Source organism: Haemaphysalis longicornis, unplaced genomic scaffold (assembly GCF_048455015.1).
Source record: "Haemaphysalis longicornis isolate Haplotype H1 unplaced genomic scaffold, Haemaphysalis longicornis Haplotype H1 scaffold_1, whole genome shotgun sequence".
Classification (NCBI taxonomy): Eukaryota; Metazoa; Arthropoda; class Arachnida; order Ixodida; family Ixodidae; genus Haemaphysalis; species Haemaphysalis longicornis.
The window spans coordinates 61,363,859-61,372,376 of record NW_027526203.1 but is presented as its reverse complement, the minus strand read 5'-3'; the positions used below and the strand labels follow the sequence as shown (position 1 = coordinate 61,372,376).

Sequence of the window (8,518 nt, the reverse complement as noted above, 5' to 3'; positions counted from 1 at the left end):
GATCCGTCAACTTCATTGGTGGAGGATGCCAACATAGACACAAAGCTATGTATTTTGCTCTATCCGTAAGGCTGGAGAGCGTGATATCGGCCGTGCGGTGCTCCGGCAGAAGCGAACAAAGAGGCATAAAAAAGATGAGAGGGTGCGCCACACACCCTTGTAATATTTCAGTTGTTGTAATCGAAGTCATGAATTCAAAATCAGTATTTGACTATCAGCCTTCGAGACGTCGTAGTCGATGGTGCGTTCCATTCATTAACGTCACCACTTTTCATACAGAAACAAATGTGAATTTCATACTGTTGCATATGCCAGGTACCAAATTAAAATCAGACCCCATGTTGCTCAGTCCCATGTTGCCAAGTCAGTATCACTGCAGTCAACAAAGTATTTCGACAATTAAGTGTACTCACATGGATCGGCTAACGCGCGGAAACATCGCGAAACGCCTGATATCGTATGAGCAAAAGAAACATTCTCTTTAGGGGACTCTAAAAAAAAAGTACTGTTTCTTTTGAACCGAAACAGCAGATCATGAGAAAGTTGTGCGGGCCAGTCAGAAGACGCGCGAGCTACCCCGCGCATGCGTTTCCCTTCTGGGCGCCAGGCCAATTTGTTTCGACCTTCCATCCCATACGCGAGTTCAACCCAGAAAATCCGCATTCGTTCTCCTGCACTGAGTGGTATAATTAATTTATAATATCACAATTCATTTTGGACGTAAAAGGGGCTACTAATGTGATTCACCGGGCGCGGCGAGAAAGGAGCGCGCCCCATTCACGAACGAGCTGGAGCGAGGTGACCGACCCAGTGTTGCACGTATCTGCCGAAGGCGGCGCTGGGTGTCGCTGGCTCCGTGTCACCCTCTGCGCAGTTACCGGTGCCTATAGTGACCATTCGTCGTCAATATAGTGCGAGTAGCCGTCGTGTAAGCCATTTTCCGAAAGTCATCCGTCCACATGTCTGTTGTAATGGCACAAAGGCTTTCGTTGATGGCCTTCACTATATCGGACATGAGGCTGCTCCTAATCAGTGATGCCATCTAGGCTACCTTCCAGGCAATCTTGCTGCGATGAGGTAGTACATCTCCGGGTTTGAGGTTGTCATACATCCTGCCGATACTAATTAGCTGCTCAGCTACTTTTGCAAACCCAGTGCAACCAACAATGTCGTAAGGTCGGATATCCTTAGCACAAAGATGCACCATAGAAAGAGTCACCTTCTCTTGCAGCTGCAGGCAGTTCGACTCTTGTCGGCTTCAACAAGGATGTTATGCTTACGCTTCCAGAATTAAGCTTGCATCGGTGTCTCTGCGTGTGTGATGAGCCGGTACTAGAAGATCGGTACGTGAGGAACGACTGGCGCTGCACGTGTCCCACAGGTTTCAAAGTCGCACTTTCCACTACAACAGTAAACTTGTACCGCACTGCAGTTTTTCTGTCGACTTTCTCCACTGTCTTATAGCGGCCGGTTGAAATACCCGCCTTCAACACTTTTGAGCTTTGCGTGTCCGTTGATGCCGTCAATCATTTAGTTGGAGAACGTCAATGGCAAAGCTCAGACTGAAAAAATGCTCCCGTCAGACGAGCTAACGGGAAGGTCACTGTGACTGCAACGTACTGTTGACGCGCGCTGAAAACAATCAGGCCCCACGTATACGTTCAGACAAAGCGACAACCTCATGAAAATTGGTGAATATTCATGGTGCACATCCGCCTTTCAAGCGCCTTTTACTAAAAACTACCCATTAAAGAGGGGAATGCCTTGTCTACCACTGCTGCTTCCGCTCCTTATGAAACGTTTTCCGCTGCGCTTTGGCAGCACTTGCCTACAAGTGCAACATGACTTGTAGCCGTTTGCATTGAGTGTGCGGCTGTGATCTGTTTGCACTGCTAGTTGTGTGTGCTGACCTTTCCGCCAAAGACTGTGGTTTTTCTTCCTCGTTTGTGTCGTGATTTGAATATTCGTTTATATTCATGTGTCACACACCACCGAAACAATGCCGTAGGGCTAATGTGGGTGTTTAAAATAAATAAATAAATAAATAAATAAATAAATAAATAAATAAATAAATAAATAAATAAATAAATAAATAAATAAATAAATAAATAAATAAATAAATAAATAAATAAATAAATAATGTTGCGACGTCTGCGTCGCAGCCAGACGCACGCGGGGATCACGCAGGGAGCTCAGCACTGCTCCTATCGACACACACATAGAGAGCATGGCAGGAGGCACCAGCGGCGTTCCTGGCTAACCTTGTACCCGGGGCCCCAGCAAATTTGCCACACCCCTCTAATACAAAATGTCAGCAATAATCAGAGCAAATCAGCACAATTACCACTATTTTATTTGGTATTAAAATAATTACCTGTATTTTATTTCCTTTATTTTATTTCCTTTACTTTATTTTTTCCTTTATTTTATTTATTTTGCATTCCTTTATCTCGTTATTTTATTTTATTTTCCTGAAATTTTCTAAATTAAATTTGCCCACTTATTTTGTATTGTTGAAATAAAGTGTTGAAATAACAACAAAATACGGATCTATTTTTGCATAGAAATGAACAAAAACTTTGCAGGTTTTCTTTAAAGCGAGGGCTTTGGAATACGAGCGTTCAATACAGTTAACCACGATGCGGAACTTTTGGTGATATTTTGACAATAATGATGGAATTGTGATGCTAAAGTAAGCCTGCTTTGGTTGTTTTAATGGTTTTTTTTTTCATGAATACTCGTTTTTTTTCTCTCTGAAGGATCCAGGCTTGTGGATTACCTGAATATTTACCCTTACAAAAAAGCCGTTTGTTTTGGTTTTTAGAGCGCTAATTATTGCATTAAACCAATGCGAACTACGGTTTATTAATTGATCTTTTCTGAAATATACAAGAACTGCTTTAAACATGTACCAGTTTTCGTCAACCAAACGATTTTAAAATTTTTTTTATATATTTATTTATGAATCGGGTCCTCAGTAGCAGCAAAAGTGGCTTTTCCATGGTCGCAAATTCTTCTTGGTTTGTTGGACGACTGATGAGATGGCACATTCTGCTGGACAAAGGCAATACAAACAATACAGAGCAACAAGGTCGAGAACTGGGCCAGTTGGTATACATTCATTCTGAGGGAGCAGCGCAAACTAGACAGGACAAAAATTCCCCCGCACTTCCCCGAGGGGGAGAGTGTGTAAGTGCGAATGCACGGTTGTTAATTTGTGGATTAAAGAGTCGAGGAGTAGAAAGAGTATGTACAGCATACGAGGCGCGCCAACGCTAGCAGTCACTGCGAGGAGAGAGGAGGAGTAGAGCAGCGCCCGCAGTTTACGGCGAGGAGAGGGGGGAGAGGAGAAGCGCACCGCCGCGAGGCCGCCGCGGCTGCCCGCGCGCCGGCCCGCGCTCACCGCCGGAGCGCCGTCGATGCGCGCGCCATCACGTGGCGCGCTCCGTTACTACACGCGCGCGCCGTTGCTATGCGCACGCTCCCCTCCGCTCCGCGCCGTCGCTAGGGGCGAGGAGGCGCGCGCGATAATACCTGTGAAGAGCGCGGACATCGCCGGTGGACGCGTGATTCAGGGTCGCTTAAGAAGTGCATTCGCACTTAAAAGGTAGGACACAACACGAGCGCTTACTAACAACTGACGTTTTTATTAGAAAATGGAAGAACATATAAAGAAGCCTGCGTACTAACACACCGTGACATAGGCCATGCGCACAACACTCTTGCTCACACTGAAAGTTGTAGCTCATGCGCGGTCAAGGTAATTAACTTCACAATCCAGCAAGCACACCGAGGGGGAACTAATGCAGTCATCACCATTCTTTTTGATAAAGAAGGCTTCGGATATCTCCCTTGTGCGCGCGTCTTTGTGTGAAAACAAAATACTTGTCCCGTTAAGTTTCGGATAACATCCATGCTTAGAACAATGTGACGAGAGCTGGGAAGAAGGCTTGCTCTTTACATCGGAAGGCTTGCCCTTTACAGCGTTGCGATGAACGTCTGCGGGAACATCGCAACGCTGTAAAAGGCAAGCCTTCCGATGTAAAGGGCAAGCCTTCCGATGTAAAGTGCAAGCCTTCTTCCCAGCTCTCGTCACATTGTTCTAAGCATGGATGTTATCCGAAACTTAAAGGGACAAGTATTTTGTTTTCACACAAAGACGCGCGCACAAGGGAGATATCCGAAGCCTTCTTTATCAAAAAGAATGGTGATGACTGCATTAGTTCCCCCTCGGTGTGCTTGCTGGATTGTGAAGTTGATTACCTTGACCGCGCGTGAGCTACAACTTTCAGTGTGAGCAAGAGTGTTGTGCGCATGGCCTATGTCACGGTGTGTTAGTACGCAGGCTTCTTTATATGTTCTTCCATTTTCTAATAAAAACTTCAGTTGTTAGTAAGCGCTCGTGTTGTGTCCTACCTTTTGTCCTGCCTAGTTTGCGCTGCTCCCTCAGAATGAAACAATACAGAGTTCGCTAATGTCAGGCATGTGGCTAATATTTGAAACAATGTCTGGGACACTTAGTATTAGGTCGAACATACAGATGAAGATGTCCTGTTTAGCTGGGTAGTCGCTTGTGTTAAGTAAAAGTATGCGCATAATGATCGGAAAGTAGAGGATGCCGATTGGGTTGTCACAGTCGTAGAGAATTTCTAGGTAATGTGGGGAAATTAAAACTGACAAAAACAAACATGGCACGATTAGGAAATTTTGTAATAAAATACATATAGTGCGTCGAGCAGGTCATTAGAAAATCCCGCGTTAGCGGATGGTGTAAAATAGCAGCAAAAAAATTTTCTTCTGATAGCCTGCGGTTATCCGAAAGGAAAGAAGATCGAGCTTTGTAAAAGATTCAGTTACAAACATTCAAAGATTTTGGCAACATCATTTAAAACGCCACCTGAATGTCTCTTCTCTTTTTTTTAAGTTAGGGCAATGCGTACAATTATTTTAACTCTTTTGGCGTAATAAGATGTTCTTCGACATCGTGAAAACTGAAGCGTAGCTGTTTTGATTTGCCTTCACTTTAGTTATTAGCAAACAAAATCATTTGGTGTTAATGGCTGGTCTTCGTTGGAGTGGAAACTTGCGGAACACTAGTGGAGCATTACTATTGCCTTTACGTTATAAAAAGTTTCGTTTCACTGAACTGTAGTCGTATAGGGGGATATTAGGGCGAATATAAAAATTTCTGGGAATTAGGGGAAATGGAGCGTCAGGCCTTGTAGCTTAAATACATTCGGTGCAACGTTAAAATCTTTCAGACACCTGCTACAGCGCAAACAACGTTTTATCGGATTCGAAATTAAGGGTTTTTAAGCCGATGGCTCATTCAAGGGACCGCGTTGTCCTGCCGATATCATACAGTGTCGAAATTCTTACGTCTGTGGAACTCAGGATGTATTTTTGTTGTTTTTGTGTTTCTGGTTCCAAATGCCAGACCTTTTCAGCAGCGATCTGCACATGCACGGGCCGCCGGTCCACCATTTTTGGCAGTAGCCTCGGGCGAAATAAACCAAAGGGCGTCCCCTCAGCTCGCTGCTTCGGGAGCAGCGGCTATGCTTCCTAGTGCTGCACGTCTTTATTTTCTCTTTTCGGGTAGTTCACAGAGTTCGTACGTGCACAGAAAGACACAAAAAGGGTTTCAAAGGAAAGGGGCAAAAATGTTTGAGGCTGACCACGCTGCGAGCACTTTCCTACCAGTGAGGGAGAAAGGAAAATGAAAAAAAAAGTGAAGAAAAAGGGGTGCTTCCGTCACTGCAATTAGTCACGCGAGCGTGCGCCTGCTGCTGTGACATTCATGTGAAAGGCACGGGTGACGTTGGGTGCGGGAGGGATTGCAGGACCAGGATATTAAGTGCAATGCACTTCTTAAGCGACCCTGAACCTGCGTCCACCGGCGATGTCCGCGCACGTGGAGATGGGCGCGCGCAGCCTGGCCGCTGACATAGCACATACCCACGTGGGGGATTGGCCAGGAATCTCCTCGTCTTCCTTGGCAACGGGGGGAGATGGGCGCGCGCTGCCTGGCCGCTGACATGGCACATACCCACGTGGGGGATTGGCCAAGAATCGGGCGTGAGAAGTGCTAATGCACCTGCTTAAAGGAGTACTGACACGAAATTTCAAAGCTGAGATCCGCTCTAGCAATCAAGTACAACGACAACACAAATAGGTGTCTGTGAATAAATGCATCTTTCTTTCTTTGTAGTTGTGTGTGTGTGTGTGATCTCTCTTTCGCGAACATTACCGAACCGCGCAAATTCAACTCGTGCATTCGCACTTTCACATTCTTCCCCTCGGGGAAATGCGGGGAATTTTTTTGTGCACGGGTTCCCCGAAAGCCAAACATTTCTTGGGGCGTGCCCTACTGCCAGTTTAGGTTCGCCGTGGCGGCTGCTAAGAGGACCGATACTGGAAAAAGGTCCATTGCAATTGAGAAACAAAATTTTCTGCTTCCACTGAACTGGAGGTCGAAATAGGGTTTACTCTCCCTTTCTCTCTTCGAGAACGCTTTCCTGAGAGAATGGGGAGAGGGGTGTCTCCGCGTCCAGGTAAAGCACCGACGCTACAGTCCACAAGTTTCCCCGTATACATCTTTGGCAGGTCTCACGGAGGGCAGAGGACAGCAACCCAGAAATTATTCGAAACGTGTGTGTCTCCCTTTCTTAGATTCGAGAGGAGACTCACCTTCGTCGTGCCTTCATGCGCAATGGAATGCAGACACGCCCAGCATCAGACGCACTGCGTTAACGTGAAGCTCTGGGATTCAAGTGCATTCCTGTGACAAATAAAGCCCAGCTGGGGTTGCTGCTTCTCAAATGAAGGCCGAAAGCTAAATGCCAGTGAGTCCAGATTTCGGCGCAGCAAAGCGCCGCAGGGGACACTCAGCTTTATTGTCGCCCCCCCCCTGGAAGGAACAAGCTTGCTCCCCACACCCTCCGGTGGCATCGCGGTAACTCTTCACGCCGCGCACATTATCGGGTAATCCACCAGGCATTTTTGAGTGCCATAATTCTTCTCACCTTCCCCCATTATACTGAAAATGGAGGAGAGTTTAAATAGGCAGCGGCAGTTTAGTGGCACTCGTGTCCAGTTTTCGACGTCCACTAAAGACAGTGGAGAGGCACGAGTGGCACCCCCCCCCCCCCCTACCGAGGCGGCTGGTACCCAGAGCCCAGGGATCCCCCGCCGCTCCCCCCTCCCCCTAGCGACGCCACTGGGAGGCACCAAGCCTGGTGAAGGAGAGAGGGTGCCGCGAGAAGAAGGACGGTTTTATCTTAGCGAATCGACGGCAATTTTACACCTCGCTACTTGGCAATTGCAATGAATCGTCAATTACTTGAAATTGCCACTTAAATGGAAAACCGAAACGAATTTTTGTCGGTTTAACTCCATAACTATGGTTACGTTTTGGTTTTCGTCCAGGCTAAAAATATCGTTTGTTTGTTTATTTTTAGTTTCGGGTTTTTTTTTTCCTTCCGACACCCTGCTTGTGGCAGAACTCAGCCTATTTATGAAATTGCGAGGCCGAGGCGACTTCAAGACTGGGGAATCGGTGCGTCACCTTCCCCTCGCTGGCCCTCGTGATGACATCACCTGGCTCTTAATTTTTTCGTTCTGTTTAGGTATATTATTGAAAGTTCATACCCAGTCATTTCTGTTTACGAATAAAATTCTGCGCAGGGGGAATATCATCCAGTTGAAATTTTTCCTCTATATGCATCCCATGTCTTTCACGATCGCGTTCCTGTTTATTTTGCGGGGAATCCCACGCAAAGCAATTATGTAAGACAAGCGTAGTGCGGACATTAGGGAGCGCATAGAATGAAACAGACAGCCAAGCTAACAAGACATCATTCAAAACAGAGCCCGAGAAATAAAATTTTAAAAAAATTCGTTTCCAGTAGGCTTCATCGCTTTAAAGCGTGCTGCAAACGCGTTCCGAACGAGAAGCCTATGCCAGTAAAACGCTGAAAAAAAGGAGGCCGTAACAGCCCATCCCTGCCAGGATTCGAACCCGGGACCTTTGGATTAGAAGTCCAACGCGCTTTCCACTGCGCCACAGGGACCACATGCGCAGTTAGCCATGTATACGAACATAAAGTAAAAGGTGGTTTACACTAGAGGAGGCCACAGAACTGATCGAGTTCACCGCGTGATGGCTAATTAAGGCCCCACTGTGGCCATCCACAGTGTAGAAAGATACAAGCAGGCACCCAAGTACTTGGGCGGTTATCTACTGGAATATCGGGATGTGTGTTAATACTAGAGGAAAAGCTGGCCGGCCCGCCTGTCTATTGAACCGTGTAAAACCCGAGCGTAGCCAGGATGCCACCCTTACAGCGTTGCCAGCTGTATTTTTGCCTAATAGAGTTGGCGGCAGTAATGGGCATCCACCTGCCAATTTACGAATTAAATCATCGCAGCTTCCGCTGTGGTGAATGCGCATGGACAACTTTCGTGTGTCAAAACGTTGTGCGAGTTTTTTTCCTTATGTAGCCAACTTGTGCCATGCTTA

At 46.5% G+C, this 8,518-nt stretch overlaps 1 non-coding gene across 1 annotated transcript; it reads right to left on the bottom strand.

Annotated features, from left to right (window-relative positions):
- Positions 1-7,996: 7,996 nt before the first annotated feature.
- Positions 7,997-8,069, bottom strand: Trnar-ucu (transfer RNA arginine (anticodon UCU)). The gene has a single exon. It is a non-coding gene; the product is annotated as a tRNA-Arg (tRNA).
- Between the last annotated feature and the right edge of the window lie 449 nt (positions 8,070-8,518).